Genomic DNA, 17,902 nt, shown 5'->3' with positions numbered 1-17,902 from the left:
CTCAGCAACCAGGGAGAAAAAATAAAAACCACTGTTCTGCTGGAAATTGTACTTTCACAAGTCTTAAAATGAGGGAAGGTTTCATAGCCACATGCTGGGTTCTGGATGAAATGAAGGGGCATAAATATCACCATGGTCTCAATGGAAAGGTGGGAAAAGACCTTTACAGCCATATTTCCCCCTTCATATGTTGTTGTGGGACTTAGGAAGAAAGACACAGTGTGTCTTGAAAGGCCAGGGAGAAATGTGAACTCCAGGAATGAGCACTCAGATCTTAAGGAAACAGCACATTGAGAATGTGGTGGGCATGGGTCAGGAAATTCCAAGCTCTGGCTTCTGCTGCAGGAAGAACAGCTAGCTCCTGATTACTTGTGAACAGGTCAGACCACCTGGCTTCTTCTCCTACCATGTATCCAGTTCAGCAAGAAACCAGTGGCAGGTGGCCTAGGAATAAATTGTTTTCTGCCTCTTTTCCCCACATGTTGGTGAAACAGGTCCAAGCAGAGAGGGATTAAATGTTTGAATTTACCTATGATTCTTAGAAATAAAAAGCCAAATTTGGATAATAATTGCTTGCATATTAGTTATGACTTTTCTTTCATCTTCCTCTGACTGATGTGGGTAATTAAGTTGGCCAAACACAATCTCAGTTTCCACATTAGGTTTGAATTAGTCTAAAGACACACATCTGGGTGGGTATAGAAATTGTGTGAACTTCAGTCATATTCTGCAAATGTTCCCATAATCCATGTTGTCAGTGTAGAGGTTATAATGATATTTTTACATTTATAGAACCTTCTATATTTATTTATTGTAAATTTATTTTCAGCTGAAAAATGTGTTTGTTTGTTTATTTATTTATTTAGAGATGGGGTCTTGCTGTGTTGCCCAGGCTAGTCTCAAACTCCTAGACTCAAGTGCTCTGCCCATCTCAGCCTCCCAAAGTGCTGGAATTACAAGCATGAGCCACCACACCCAGCCCATTTACAGGATCTTATTTCCTTATTTTTTAATAACTATTTTCATCCTAATCAACTAACCTTTATGAATGAACAGTATCTCCTGTACAATTAGACTGTGCAGAGGGAAGACTCAAAGGTTCAGGTAAGTGAGTTGCATAACACCAGTGAGGACATTGAGATCCAGTGCCAGAGACCCGCATAGTGCTTAGCACGTTTTGGAGTTGAATATCAGTCAGTATTGGTTGACTTTCACAAAAACAGTGGTTACTAGACCTCAGGTTATTGGCAAGAAGTAAATACAAGGCGTGGAAATGCATCTGCACAAAGTTAGAATTTGTTGGCTGTGGTGAAATCTGAGGGCAAAATCAAACTCCCATCTTGTTCCCCTGACTAAAGCCACTGAAAAAAGTTCTTCATTGTGGTTTCTGAGATCCGAAGAAAAGACAGCTCCAAGTGGTTTATTACACAAGGTTCAGAAGGCTTATGGGCATCCAGTGGTTCCCACCAAGTTGGATTTTGATGGGTTAAATGTGGGCAAATCAGAAACATAAGAATTAAATTTCCTTTCCAATACACATGGGTTTTAAGTGAAGGGAAAAAGGTGCTTGGGGCACAATGTATTTATTTGCCAAGCCCCAAACATTCAAAAAATGGTTCAATATGTCCCAGTGCATCCAGCTAGCTGCCCAGTCCCCCCTCTTTCTGAAAGTGATTGTCTACATATGCACACTGATAGGTGCACAGAAAGTGATGTTATATCTTTTGCAGTTCAAGTTTTAGACTGTCTAGTCTCTGATACAGATTATTCTAAATTCTCAGATGGTGTAGTGATGGAGGTATAGTGGTCTTTCCCCAGGGCTTCCTCAACCCCTTATCCAATGTCTGCTCAAATACGTGTCCTCATGACATGAAGGAGATTTTGTATTTACCAAGAGCCAATGTCTCAAATATTTAGATCAAAATCATTTACTTTGTTGCCTGTTTACATCTGATAGCATATTAATGACAAATTGTTGATTTTAGTTGAGACCAACAAATGGTGAAAATGTGGCTCAGTTTCTCTGGAATCTAAATGAATTAGACTAAAGAGAGGGAAAGAGAGGGGAGCAAGAATATAAGTCAGGAGGCTGCTTTGGACATCTCGGGGTAAAGAAATGGAAGAAAGGAGGAATGGGAGAAATGGGCAAAATAGGCTATGAAACTAAAGGAAAGATGGAATCTTAAGGAACCTTTGTGACATGGAATCAACTTAAATGCGCATCAATGATAAACTGGATGAAGAAATTGTGCTACCTATATTAATACACCATGGAATATTATGCGGCCATAGAAAACAACCAGATCATTTCCTTTGCAGGGACATGGATGGAGCTGGAAGCCATTATCCTTAGCAAACTAATGCAGGAACAGAAAACCAAATACCACATGTTCTCACTTATAAGTGAGAACTAAATGATAAGAAGAACACATAGACACAGAGGGGAACAACACATATTGGGGTCTATCAAACTCCCATCTTGCTCTCCTAGAAAAGCCACTGAAAATAGTTCCTCATTGTGGTTTTTGAGATCTAAAGAAAAGACAGCCCCAAGTAGTTTATTGTATAAGGATCAGAAGGCTTATGGGCATCCGATGGTTCCCACCTTCTCGGATTGAGGGTGAGTGGAGAGTGGGAGGAGGAAGAGGATCAAGAAAAATAACTAATGGGTACTAGGCTTAATACTTGGGTGATGAGATAATCTGTACAACAAATCCCCATGACATAAGCTTACCTATGTAACAAACCTGTACCTGTACCCCCAAACTTAAATTTAAAAACAAAAACAAACAACAAAAAAAGAAAACTTTTCTGAGTCTTCATGTCCTGTGGAAACCAGATGGGAACAAATGGTTCCACCAATCTAATTTGTCTGGGCTAATTTGGGTGATGAAAAGTAAGGATGGGAATTTATTGTTCCTTTTTCAGGTGAATTGACAGGCTAAATATGGTGTGTTGCAGGCAACAAACTGATTACATCTGAATCTACTATGGTCATTCTTGCCCACTCCCTGTGGTGTTGGCAGAGTTTAGCTATGAAGAATATGGGGCAAAAGGAGGGAGAAGATGCTTTCAGGTTTATGCCTGCAACTGGGCAAATTGAGGTGTCATTGCAGGAGATGGAGAAAGGAGGTGAGATGATAATAGACAGAGGATGTCTTGAAGAATACTATCAATTCCACAGATTTATTTTGGAATTGTATAAATATTGGTGCTAGTTTAAAAATTGTTGTAATTTAAGTCCTATACATAGATGAAGTAGCCTAAATCTGTATTTTGCTTTTTAAGAATAGTACAACTCTCTTGCTATAATTAGGGTAGTGTAGATAAAATCTCAGAAAATTACATTTTTATGGCTACCTTTATCTCTATGTTTCTGCCTCCCTTGGAATGTTACTCCCTTCTGTTTCTTGCAATTTCCTTTAACTTCCATCTATTCATTGAAACATGAAGTATGCTTCTTTAAAAAAATTAATAAAGAAGTATGCTTGTTTTAAAATTTAATGACAAAAAATTTATATGAGATATGAGGCCTGCTTCTCCCTCAGATTTTCATAAAATCTTGTACATATAGAGGGTGTTTGAGGATATTTCTTTGCTGTTAATATTAAGGTCTAAGCTTTACTTTGTAGGCCAAAGGCTCAGCCATAGCTTTAAGAGTACTACTTAAATAAGACCTGATTAAATTCCTTGATGAGAAGGAATTTTCTTTTTTTTTTTTTCTTCCCATGTCTCTCTCCAAAGAGGGGAAAATGGGTTGGGATTGCCACTGTTCTAATCACGAAATTAATGCAGATTGATATGTATTAAACTCGAGTGACACTGTGGCTAAGGGGCGAAGAAAGAACAAGAACTGAAGAAATCAGGGATATTAGCAAAAAGAGAGGATAATTGGAAAAGACCAATGGTGGAAGTTAGGATGGCATAACTTTTAAGAAGGAGGTGAGCACCAGGGCATCAAGTACTGTGACTAATAGCATGAGAGAAATAGACTCCCAGAGGTCTTTGGTAGATGTACAAGTGTTTACACAGCTCACTCCACATGTTGCTTTCCAATGAATAGGTGTCCACCTGGGAAAGGCCAAAGTTGGAGTGTGATAAGTGAGTGTCCATAAAACTCAGAGGTGAAAAGTGATTGCTACCATCATCTCTATTCTGAATGATAAAATAGGCAATAAATTTGTTAGGCTGGGGAATGATGCCAAACTAAAAGTTTGGAAAAAAGAAAAGGTAACAGGAATAGATAACTCAGTTATAAAAATGTTTGGGTTTTGTTTTTTTTTTTTTAAAGGCAAGGGCTTGGTGGTTCATTGGGATAGAAAATCAAACTAAGTTCCTCAAGGTTCCCAAATATTCCTCCTCTGATCAAAGTGCAATGACAAAGCATTCATTAAGCCCCAAAAATGTACCAGAAGCTGTGTCAGGTACTTTCAAATATGATCATTTAACTCATGAGTAAACAAGTCTGTAAGAAAGGTTTTAAGATTTTTCTATTTGACAGTTGAGGAAGTTTAGGGTCTGAAACTTGTGACTTCCCCAAGATAACACAGGCTATGAATGTCAAGAGTTGGAGCTGGAGCGTGGAGTGTATGAGTCCAAACCCTGTTTCTCAACCACATAAGACTGCTACTCTTTTGTGTAAAGGACATTCTGTAGTGCTTCTGAAGAATAATGAGCTTTTCAAGAAGAGAGAAAATCAGAGAACTGGACATATGAAAATTCCAACAGTGGCTTAGGGCTGCTTATTTTTTTCCAGACCATTATTTCTGAGTTTTATTATTGGTTTACATACCGTTCAACTGTATAACCATAGACAAATCGTGTCGCAACTGAGGTCTCGGTTTCTTGGTCTATAAAATGAAAGGATTGAACTGGCCCTTGAGCCCTTGACACTCTGACTTATCTGCAAGGTTCTCTAGAGTTGCTCTGATCTGCCACCTTTGACTCTGTGGTGTTTTAGAGGGAAGAAACCAGAAGACAATGGACAGGAGCCCAGACTTACCCTGGGACAACTGGGCAGTGAGTGAGTTAGTGAAGCTTTATTCCTCACTTCCTCTTTGACTCTTCACATCCCTATTGTGCATCCATACCAGGGGTCCTTGTCAGTTACCACCACCCAAAAGTTTGTCAATATGAGTTTAAAATGTTACCTTTTCCCTGGAGCATTTACTCTTTAACAGTTGACTCTAATGAGTAGAGATTAAAAATTTTTTAAAATAAGTCAGTGGATTTTTTAAATGCCAGTTTTGCTACTGTGTTTAACAATGGAATTGGAACTTCAGAAGAAGATGGAGTCATCAGAAAAAGACCAAATCTGAGTCTGAATTAGAGGCAGATGAGGAAGCCCCGGAGCCCGCTGGGAGCACCAGCTAAAGGGTTACTGGTTGGAATACAGCTTTACTGTGCTATCAGCTGTGGCTCATGACTACTCTGCCTTGTGTATTCCTCATCTGCTGGGGTTTCCACACCTGGCACGTCATCGGAAATGAAAGGGGTAGATGGGATAGATGTGCAATCAGGCCAATTAGCTCCAGATCCTGGTTGTGCTACTTATTATTTGTGTAATCTTTGCGAGTTACTTTGCAATTCTCAGCCTCAGTTTTCTCATCTGTCAAATGGGAGCGAGTCAGATGATTTTGTAAAGCACTCAGCACCAAGCTTGCCATGTGCAGAGCATATAGGGGAGTGGTTAAAAGCAGAGTCTGGACCTAGACAACCTCCTCATTTATTAGTAAGTTGCTTAAATTCCCTGTGCCTCAGTTTCCTCACCTGCAAAGTATGGCTAGTAAAGACACTACCCCATGAAGTTGTCACGATTAAATGTGTTAAAATGTGTAAAGCGGTTAGAACAGTGCCTGCAAATGGTAGATGGTGTAAAAGTGTTTGCTGTCATTGCTATTATGACCATGAAGTTTGCCTCTGCTACCTATCTTGGGGTAGGAAAACAGTTTTTTTAAAATCATGATTAGCTTACAGTCAACCTGTTAAAGGAACAGTCCATTTTGTTTGTTCAGTTTGTATCACACGGAGATAAACAATGGGTCTCTCCATCTTCACATTTTGGGGAAATGAGAGGAGAAAGGCTTGGAGCTCTTTCCCTGTGTGAGACTGCAAGTGAGTCACAGACTCTCACAGTCCACCATCCCGTCTCCTCCCTGTACATGAGCCACAGAGCAGGAGTCCCAGCGGTTCCCACCACCCTCTGAGGTTGCTCTTTGCCTCGTCAGAGCTCCCAGGTTGATGTAAATTACAGCTCTGCAGCAGGCATGCAGCTCTGAGGGCATCCCTAAGTTGCCTGCTGAGCGGTGGTGGGAGGTCTGAGCTGGGGGAATATGGATGCAATCTGCAAGTCAGCCGCTCTGAGGCATCAACAACTCTCAGAGGGGCCTGCGGTCTGAGGCACAGAGACCCCCAGGGGGCCAAACGGCCAAATAGTGAGTTACTCATAAAGAGTAGGGGGTAGGAGACAGAAGAAACCACAGCTAAACAAGTAAAGATTGCCTGGCAACCTCATGTGATCACAAAGGATGGGGCCGTGCTGCTGGCTTTCTGTAAGGTGAGTGTCGCCGACTGTGTGCGGGGTTGCACGCACATGCACAAACACATTCATTCTATAATGACCTCCAAGGACAACTCCTCCGCCATCCTCCCATCCACAGTGTTGGAGCAATTAGGTAGGACTTGGGCAGAATGATTCATGCTTCAATAAATTCAATTTCAACAAAACATAATTATGGTGAGTCACCTAATCGCAGCTGTAATCACGGCCCGCCCCTCCAGAAGTCAAAACAGTTGAGGGCATTCGGCAAGGGCGTCTGATTCCTCATTATGACTGAAGCCTCCATCTTTTGCCAAGCAGCCATATTTCGGACTCCAGTTCCTTTCTAATTTTTTAAACTACAGAATATTTCAGGCATGCATAAAGGTGCAATGAGTACGCTAATGAATACCTTTGTATGTGCCAACCAGCCTAAAAGTAAACATTACAAATATGGGTTAAATCCATCTGTCATCCCATTCCCCTATTTCTCAGTAGGGACAACAGTGATTGATTCTGAGTTTTATTCTCTTGTCTGTCTTGTATCCTTCTCTTGTCTATGTATCCTTAAAATTATGTAGCATTGTTTTCATATATTAAGTGGTTAAATAAATGGTATAATTGTGTATCCTTCTGCAACTTGGTTTTTTGCTTAAGGTTTTGTATTTAAATTGAACATATATCTCTAGTCTTATGTTTAAAATTCCATGTGTGAATAGATGAAAACATACTTTTATCAGTTTTCCTCTTGATGGATGTTTAGTTTGTTTCCAGCATTTTCGATTACAAACAGTGCTTCCATGCACATCCTTATACACGTTTTCTCTGCACATGCATGGGGAGTGGGAGTTTCTGGGTTATGGGATGTCTGCCTGATAAACTTTATTAGATGTTGCCAAATTGCCCTCTCTAGTGTTTGTACCAATTTACATGTCTACCAGAAGTTTATGAGTTTTGTTTTTCTTACATTCTTGCTATTACTTCTTATTGTCAGGCTTTTATTTTTTACCTGCTTAGTGTGAAATGTTTTCTGTGTAGTTTTATTTACATTTTTCTAATTATTACTGAGGTCAAGCATCTTTGCATGGAATTAGGAACCATTCAAGTTTCTTCTTTTGTGAATTGCACATTAATATATTTTGCCACTTGTCTACTGTTTTTCTTTCAGGGAAGCTTTTTGATAATGCAGTAAATTTTCTTATTTCAAAAATGACAATTCAGATTTTGTTTCTTTTCATGCCAACTTTGGTAAGTTGCATTTTTCAAGAAATTTATCCCTTTCATCTAAGCTATAAAATATAGTAATATAGTTGCTCCAAAACTTACTTATTATCCTTTTAAAATCTGTAGGATCTGTGGTAATAACATATTTTTTTATTTCTGTCAATAGTGATGTATTCTTTTTTTCTTTCTCTTTCTTTTCTTTTTTTTTCTTTTTTTTTTTTTTTTTTTTTTAGTTTTACTAAGAGTTTGTCAATTTTTTTTTTTTCAAGGAGCCAGCTTTTGGCATTGCTAATTTTCACTATTAGGTATCTATTTTCCATTTCATTGACTTATTTTTACTCTTATCTTCATTTTCTTCTTTCTACTTACTTTGATCTTTTTTGAACTTCTTAAGGCAGAATCATAGGGCTGTTGTTTTTAGGCCTTTCTTCTTTTGCATTTAAAGCTGCAAGTTTCCGTTTAAGCACTGCTTAAGTTGCATCTTACAAATTTTGATATTGTATTTTCTTCCTCATTCATTTCAAAACATTTTTAAATTTTCCTTTTGATTTTGACTGTGATCCATAAGTTATTTAAAAGTATGTCATTTAATTTCCAAATAATTGGAAATGACATTCCAAATGACATACTTTTAAATAATTTTCCTAGATACGGATTTTCCTAAATATGTTATTACTGATTAATTCTCTTATGATTACAGAAAACACTTTACATGATTTCTGTTCTTTTGAACTTACTGACAAGTGTTTTGCAGTACAGTATATGGTCTATCTTGGTGAATGTACCATGCGTGCTTGAAAATAATGGATATTTTGCAGGTGGATGTAGAGTTCTATTATAATGTTAATCAGATCAGGGTGGTTGACAGTGATGTTCAGATCTTCCATGTCTCTACTGATATTTTGTCTGTTTATTCTATCAATTGCTGAGGGAGGAGTGTTAAAATCTGCTAAGATTATAGTTTTTTTTTTTTTTTTTTCTAATTGTATTGAGTATTGATTCATGAGGTTCTGCTATTAGACACAAACATATTTATAATTACTGTCTTCTCGGTGCCTTGTCCCTTTTAAAATTTTTATTCCTGGTTGTGTGCTTTGTCATGAAGTCTACTCTTTTCATTTGTTATTAATATAGTCACTCTAGTCTTCTTAAGCTTGCTGTTTGCATGGTATATCTTTACCATTATCCATTTACTTTCAAACTACCTGTATCTTTGTGTTTAAAGTATGTCTCTTGTTGGCAACGTGCTAGAGTCTAACTTTTTAAAATCTGACAATATCTTCCTTTTAATGCTTTGACCACTAACATTTAATGTAATTACTGATATGGTTAAATCTAGGTGTACTATATTATTATATTACTATTTCTTTTTGGTTCCTCTGTTCCCCTTTTCCTGCTTTATTTTGGACTATTTGAAAATGTTTAGTATTCTATTTTAATTTATATTGGCTTAAAGCTATGAATTATTATAAATATCTTAATGGTTGTTCTATCTATCTATCACCTATCAGAGTCAACTAAAAGTTAATATTACCACTGATGTAAACCCAACACTGTTAGTCCCTTTATTCTATAGTCAACATATTTTATATTACATATGTCTCATAAAAACTCCACCAATATTAACACTTTTAGTGTAAGCAAATATAGGTATTTTAAAGAGCTTAAAAGGAAAGAAAGTAGTGTTTTATATTTACTCAGATGTAATAGCTTTTTGATATGTAAACTTGGCTAGGCTAAGCTACCAGTTCGGTTATTCAGTCAAACATTGATTTAGGTGCTGATGTGAAGAAATTTTGTAGATGCAATTAAAGCCCCCAGTCATTACTGTTTGACCTTAAATTAGTTAAAAAGGATATTATCTTATGTGAAACCTTTAAAAGAGGGTCTAGGCTTTCCCTGAGCCCAGAGACTTCTACCTGTGGGGTTCAGTCTATTCATCTTCTCTTTTGGGCCACTTGCCCTAGACAGACTCCATAATTGCATAAGCCAATTCTCTGTAATAATCTTCTCGCCACAACACAATAATCTTCCTGCCCCTCTGTGTATGCATCTCTATATATACTTTTCTGTCTCTAACACACACATACATACAGTCATTTGCCGTTTCAGGATGGAGATAGTCTTGGCAAATGTATCCTTAGATGATTTTGTCACTGTACAAACATCATAAAGCATATTTACACAAACCTAGATGGTATATATTATATATATACCTGGATGGTATATTACATATAATAATTATATTATAAATATAATATAAATATAAATATATAATATATAAATGTATATGTAGTTTTCCAAATGGAAAACCAAATATCCCAGCATGATTACTGAATACCAATAATTTCCTCTACTTGATCTACAATGCCAATATCAAGTGCCATATATCAGATTTCTATATATGCTCCATCATAATTTTGTGGGAGCACCATCGTGTATGCATCTGTCATTGAGCAAAACATCATTATACAGTGTATGACTGCATAAATACTACTCTGGTTGAACCACGACTTATACACCAGATATTTACCATTTTTGATACTTTATTCTTTCCTGAAGATGCAAGTTTTACTCTAGTGTCTTGTTCTTACAGTCTAAAGAAATTCCTTCAGCAATTTTTTGTAGCACAGGTCTGCTAGCAATGAATTCTTAGACTTTCTTTATCTGAAAATATTTTTATTTTATTTTCATTCCTGAGAATATTTTAGGTAGATACAAAATTTCAGGTTGATAGTTTTATTTATTTATTTATTTTCAGCACTTTAAAAATATTGTTCCACTGTCTTCTCGCCTCCATGGTTCCTGATGAGAATCCACTGTCATTTGAATCTTTGCTCTTCTGCATGTAATGCATTATTTTTCTTAACTGCTTTAAGATTTGTTCTTTATTCATAGTCTCCAGCAGTTTGGTTACAACGTGTCTAGGCAGGGCTTTCTTTGAATTTATAAAATTTATGATGAGGTTGCTGAGCTGCTTGAATATGTCTTTCACCAAATTTGGAAATATTTTTGGTCATCATTTCTTCGAAAAAAATCTTTTTTTGTCCTAACCTCTTTCTTTTTTCCTTCTGGAATTCCAGTTACATGCATGTTAGAGCTTTTGATGATTGTTTTCCTCTTGTTAATTCTTGGAGTCCTGTTTGTATTCTAAATACGGATCTTCACAGGTTACATGTTTGCAGATTTCCTCTGCTACTATATTGCTTATCTTTTTCACTTGTTCATAGTATCTTTTGTTGTATATAAGTTTTGTATTTATTTTAACGTGGGTAAATTTATCAAGCCTCTTTAAAGTTGTTGCTTTTTAATGTCTTTGTCATAGATTAAAAATTCTTTTCTACTTGAAGGTTTTAAAGATATTCTAAGATTTCCTCTAAAAGGTTCTAAGTTTTCTTTGATATCTATGCATTTAATCAACATTAAATATAATTTTGTACTAATTAGATGTAGGGATCTAATAAGAATGTTTTTGCATATTAATAACCAGTTATCTCAACCTGTATCATTTTCCCCATGGATCTGCATTTTATTTTGTGTTCCCATTTTATTTTGTGTTTTCTAATATGGGATTCCTCTTCTTTTTTTAGAAAAGTCTTCACCATCATTAGGGGGAAGAAATTCTCCACCTAGAAGGCCTTTCTGGGATCTAACCAATATCAAAAGGGAGAGTGTCTACATACGTGATTTTATTCAAACCACTGGATTCTGGATTAACCCTTCCAGATGGTCTTTTAATTTAGTTCTGATATTCTAAAGGAGGAAGTTTTGGGAGAGAAGAGGAAATGGTCAAGTGGTAAAGGCAGCCCCTTCTGGCTAGTGAGCTCTGGGAAGGAAGGGATGTTAATCAATTTTTTTTTATAACCCTCAAATGCTATCAAGCTTATTAAGAATAAGTTGGCCATGAGAAATATCTCTTGACTAAGTCTTTTCTCACAAATTTTCCAACTAGCAAAATCTGTTCTCCACATGAATGCCAACTGCAAGTGTCTCCTTGGTGGTAATAAACCATTTAAATTCCTTCAAACTCCAACTAAACATGAATATCTCAAACTCAAATTATGTCTCTGCTCTTAGAAAGAAGTGCTATTTCTCCATCCCTCCTTGGTTATGAGTGAAGGGCTACAGGAAAGGAATCTGAAAGGCTCTTTTGGCCACTTTTTTTCTATATTGAGCCACATTCACAGCCAGAAACCATTTCAAAGGTTTCTGTACTTGTCTGAAACAACTAGTGGTTGTTAGTGATGTACTTAATTCTTCAGTTGTTTGGACCACCTGATAACTGGTCCATTCAGAGCCTGAACTCACCAAAGTGATCAGGTACTTTGAGGCTATAAATGTTGCCTCAATATTTAACCTATTTTTTTCTTTCTTGTGGCAAGAGATAATTAACATAGAATTTGTACTCTGCTCACTGATCTCTCCCTCTTCAGAGACTAAAAGACTGTTTTATATTGTGTCTACATAGGACTAATTAACTAGTCTGAATAATTTTTTGAGAAATATACTATTAAATTTTTATTTTTACCAAATTGACCTTTGATTTTAGTAGCTTTTGTAAACAGACACTTAGATTGAAATCATTATTTTTTAATTTTTTAATAGACAGAATTCCCTCTATGCCTGTGGTTTTTTTTTTTTTTTTGTCTTCTGACTACATCTTGGAGTTGAAAATGGGCATAGTACCCTCTTGATTAAAGCACTGAGAACTACTCCTTAAACAAACCACTCATATACACCCCATCATATAAATGGACTTGTGTTTTCTAGTCTTCCCACTGGACCTTTCTTTCACAATAAACTGGGTATGAACCAATTGGCTTCTTTAAAGTTCCATAGGGAACATTTTTATCACCTTACTGCTGAGCTGACCCAAGGATTACAGAAGATCACAGGGCATATGGAAATTGTAGGTTTTAACTTTTATTATATCAACTCCCTGCCCTATTTAATTTTCTTCTTCAGTTGCCCCAGGTTGGCATAGTAAGAGCCTGAAAGCAGTGCTCTGTAGTGGATGATCATTGGCCTAGGAGGCATGAGCCCTGGGTTCTAGCTCTTGTCACACCTGCACAGCTGGTCACCTCAGTTAGATCATTTTTATGGTTCTCAGTGTTCATGTCCACAAAAATCAGGGATTACAAACTTAGATGCTGATAAGAGTTAATCATTTAGGGTAAATGAGGCAAGCAAATCTGGTGTGTTCTATGATAAACTAGAGTTTATTTTCTCCATACAACCCCAATCCAAAGAGAAGCACCCAACTCCAATTGCTGCCATGGGAATGAGGACCACTATGTTTCCAGATCTTTTGTGTTTTCTAGAGATCCCAGCTATCTGGATTTTTTTTTTTTTTTTTGGAAAGGATCTATCTCAATATCTAAGCATTGGCAACAAATACAAAAATTCAAAAATTAAACTTTCTGTGGCCCTAGTAAAATATGTCTCAATCCTTGGTTACCAGTCATAACCCCCAGACTAAATGGTATTTAAAGCCTCTTCCAGTTCTGAAATGTTATACTTTAATTATCCAAATGGTCTGAATTGAAGAAAGAATTGGTATTTGAATATGAGGAATATTTTCCTGGCATCCAGTTCTTATATTTTGAAACAGGTGACCATGGGGAATTGTGAAATGCCCTTCAAGTGATCTTGAAGACTAAGGGATGCCTCCTTCTATCTGGAATTAGTTAGGAGCAATTGCAGGGAGGAGGTTGAGTGAGATGTTCTCTTGCAATTTTTCTCAGTTGGGATGTTGTGAAAATGGTCTTTTATGAGTTTTGTTTCAAATGTCCTCAGGTCCTTTCAGGGGAGGAAGGAGGTGGTAGTTTGGTTTCTGATTCCCAGGACCCCTCCCAACTCAATTCCTGGAATCATCCTGGGGGACTCTGTAAATTGAAATTTAAAGTTACAGTTTGTAGTTTGCCCTCTAAGGTTTCGATTAGGTTTCATAACTTGGAACTGAAATCAGGGCAGCAGTCAGAGTGTGGATGAAAATGTCTATAGCTTTGGTTGTCAGCATGCTAATGAAAACCAGAGAAGGCAATAAATAAAGGTGGGGATGAGTGATGGCAAAGATAAGAGCCTTTTAACCTCACTTTTTTTCACTGTAATTCCCTCCTTAGGAAAATTGATCGTGATTACCCCAATCCATTTTCTGATGGATTAAAAACACCTAGGAAACCCACAAACATCTTTTATGCACTATGTGTGCTAAAGCCCACATAGTGTATAAAAAGTTCAACAAGCAGAGAGAATTCAATGTCGTTACTGATTGTATCAGGATAAATACTAGGTCTCTGATTCCAAAGTAACTGCAGCAAAGTAAACACACCACCACCCTTAAAAGGAGACAGAAGATAGAGGCAAGAAAGCAAGACAGAACACAGATGTATTTGATTACTAATCAAGCCTATTTCAACAGTGCAAAATGTATTAATGGGAAAGAGGGAGGTAGGTTGAAGCCCAGGCAGGCCAATCTAGGCAAAGGATCTACTTTCATGTATAAATGAATACATGGATCATTGACAGTGAACCCAAGTGCTTTTGATGGCTAGGTAGGAAGATAGGGCTGTCTGAGATTGTAATCTTTTCCATCACCACTATTATCACCGAAACTTTAAGTGCTAGTCTGTACACCTGATGAGTGATGGGCAGAAAGTTCTAATTAGATATCATACATGGTGCTCATGTTGTTTTATGTCTCCAGCATGAGTTCTCCCTTTGCATAACAACACCTTGAATTTCCTTTGGGGTAGCACTCTTCTGGCATTGCATGCAGTTTTGGTGGGCCTCTTAATTGACTGGCAATGTGGCCAAGGGCTGGAGATAAATAGGACCAACAAGACCTGCTCTCTGAGGAATTTGAATCTTAAGAGAAGTTACACAAGGGTAAGTCTAGAGATCATCCTGATAGAGATAGTTGATTTGTGCCTGAATGCTATTCTAGGCCCTCTCATTTTCTGAGGTCTAACAGTTCTTTTTTTTTTTTTTTTTTTTTTTCTGTGATTCACAGAACTATCCCATAGCCTTAAAATAGATTCTACTTTATATCTAAGTTAGTCAGAGCCACTTCTGTTGCTTACAACCTAAGAAACCTAAAAGATATATCAAGCACCTTCCTTGTGATCTCACCAGCTGAGAATTGATAGTGAGAAGACAGACTGAGAATCTATAAAAAATTATTAGTAAGTGAGTTTAGTGAAGTTACTAGATACAAATTCAATCTACAAAAATCAATTAAATTTGGGGGCAGCAATAGAGTTCTGAAATAGAATCTCAGAGCTGATGATTTGCTGGTATATATAAATCAACATTTCTATATACATATATAAATAAATATATTTAACTGATAATTTAAAAATAAAATTTAAAAAGCATACCATTTACAGTAACATCAAAAACATATAGTTGGGATAAATCTACCAATGAATCTATATATTTACAAACCTCTACACAGATATCCATAAAACACCATTGAGGTAAAACCAAAAAGACCTAAATAAGTAGATTCTTATTGTCAGCCATCAGATTTTGGGGTAGCAATAGATTTCTGAAATAGAATCTCAGAGCTGATGGTGGTGCAGTACAAGTCCATCTTTATGTAGATAAGGAGAATGAGGCTAGAAGGATAAAACATCCTCTTCAAGGTAGCCCAGACAGACAAAAATAGCCCTAAATTAGCACCAGCTTACTGCAGTTTGCTGCCAATCTGGACATTCGTATGCTGGGGCTAGACCCACACTCCTCATCTCTCAGGGCCATCACTAATACAATCCTGGCTACTAGTTTGCTCTGCCACTTTTTAAGGACATTCTAGCAATAGAGGTTCTGTCTTCTTTCTTTCCATCTTTCCTGAATATTCTGGTACCCATGGAAAACCAATGGGCTGGACTCACTATCTATAAGATTCTTTGGCTGGATTAGGCATCTAAATTCATGTTGATTTCTAGGGTTGGTAACTTGCCATACCTCCGACTCTTTGAAACTGGCAAGTCTTCGCTCGAAGATTCACTCATTACCTATAGCTCAAGGGACCATATTCAAACAAGAGACATCTTTTCATTACGGTTTCCCATTGTCTGGTCACAGACATTGTATAATTCCTCACTTCTTCTATTCCTTCTGGAATAACAAGACTTTAGTAACCAAACTCAGACTAAGAACTGCAGAATTTTCCCCCACTTCCACCCGTGATTTTCCCTCTGCTGTTTTTTCCTCTCTTCCATGGGTTATTTTTTCCAACTTGGGAGACAAGGAGAATGTGTATCCCAGGTAAAGTGAGGAGGAAAGGGGGAGGAGCTATGGCACAGACACATCAAAAGAGCCCTTTGTGCTCAGGGCACATTATTCCTGGAATCCAATCAAGTGCCCAAAAACCCAACCAAGCTTTTCAGACAGCACAGAAACCAGTCATGCAGGCCTCTTGGGCTCTGCTTTTCTAAAGCTTTATAGGGTACACTGAATTATTTGGTTGGGTCTTTTCAACCGTGTGACATTTTGGTTTTCAATGGCACAAATGGAGTTGATCATTAATTATTTGGACGCTTTAATTAAAAAAAAAAAAACTCACTGTGGATTTATGAGGGTCTGCTGGGGGGCAAGGACAAGGAGCCCTTTAGTGATTCTCTCATTTGAATGAGAGTGAGGGTTGCAGAGGTCTAGAAAGGGAGGGTATAGAATCATCTTCCAAGAAGGTCTTAAACCCAAGTTAGGGTTTATCTGATGGAGGAGGGGCTTACAATGAAGAAAATGGAAAGGAACACAAGAAAACAGATTTCTGGGACCTGCCAAATGCACTAAGGGGGAGGGCGTTTAATAAAAATCAATGGTTTAGCAGGGAGCCATCAGCCATCAAGAGCTCTTGAATCAATACCTTTCACATCAAAACTAGTAAGTCTTCTGGGTTGAGGTGGGGGAAGGGCTGGTTTCTGGAACATACGATTCACTGAACCAGAGAGAGACTCCAGGAGGGGAGTTTGTGGGTGGAATGTTGAATGCCCAGAAGGACAGATGGATGTCTTCCTGTTTCAGAACAGCGAGGTAGCAAAGGTATAACATCCGCTTCCTTTCTGGGGCATGTTTTGCAGCCTCAGCCTTCTGTAACATAGATGTGTGTCCCTCCTGGGTCATACACACGTTCCACTTCCTGATATCCTGAAAAAGCTGTCACACTCCCAGAGAGTTGCACTCCTGGGTGCCTCTCCACAAAGGTTAATCTCAATGACAAGTGATCCTGGGTGGGGTTGGGAAGCCTGGGAAAGGAAATAAGCTCTTCTCCAGAGACAGCAGGAATTCCCATCTATCCAGCCCCTTGAATCCAGGAGCCTCAGAGAAAAGACTCAGCACATTTAAAAAATACTGATGAAAATTGCTTATCCTTAACATCAAAATGCATAGTAATGCCATATGCCAAAAAGAAACATACTGATTTATGTGGATATCTTTGCTAATTTCCCCACTTAGATTTTTTAAAACCCTTACTTTGGAGTGATTCAATATGAAAAGAAAAATGCCAAAAAACTTGAATGTTACTGATGTCTTTCCTTCTAAAGTGTACAAAATTATTTTGAGAGTTGTTCTTATGGTGCCAGTTGATTAGACCATATTATTTATCTTATTTCGCAAAGGAGAGAAACTGAGTCGGAGGGATGTCAACATGCCAAATCCATGAAATATTCTTGGGCTGGAATTCTAGCTGCCTGAAAAAAGACACTCCTCTCAAAAGACCTCACAATCATATCCATGGAATTACAGCACTGGACTCTCCAGATGGTGCTCCAGGAAGAGCTCCAGAAATTTTACAAGTTATTTGTTCTTCCTTATAGCCACTTCCCTGCAAAGGTTGGCTTTATGCATTTAATTTAGAGATGAGAAAAATAAAATTTACCCAAATTTTTGTAGCAAGTCCATTTGGGGTGTTTATGGTGGTGTTTGCTTTGTCTAAAGTTAAGGGCTGGAGAGGTCATAACAAATTGAAGATAAACCTGGCTTCAGTTAATTGATGATAAAATAGTGGAATTAAAGATTAGAAAGCATAATTGATGGACTTACTTGACGTGAGAGCAAAAACAAGCTTTCATGTCTCTTCCCAGCCTCCGTAGATCAAGATGGGAGAAATGTAGCTGGCAGACGGGGTTCTGA

The sequence above is a fragment of the Piliocolobus tephrosceles genome, chromosome 11 (genome assembly GCF_002776525.5).
Source record: "Piliocolobus tephrosceles isolate RC106 chromosome 11, ASM277652v3, whole genome shotgun sequence".
Taxonomy (NCBI): Eukaryota; Metazoa; Chordata; class Mammalia; order Primates; family Cercopithecidae; genus Piliocolobus; species Piliocolobus tephrosceles.
The sequence above is the reverse complement of the archived record's forward strand: the minus strand, read 5'-3'. Positions refer to the sequence as shown.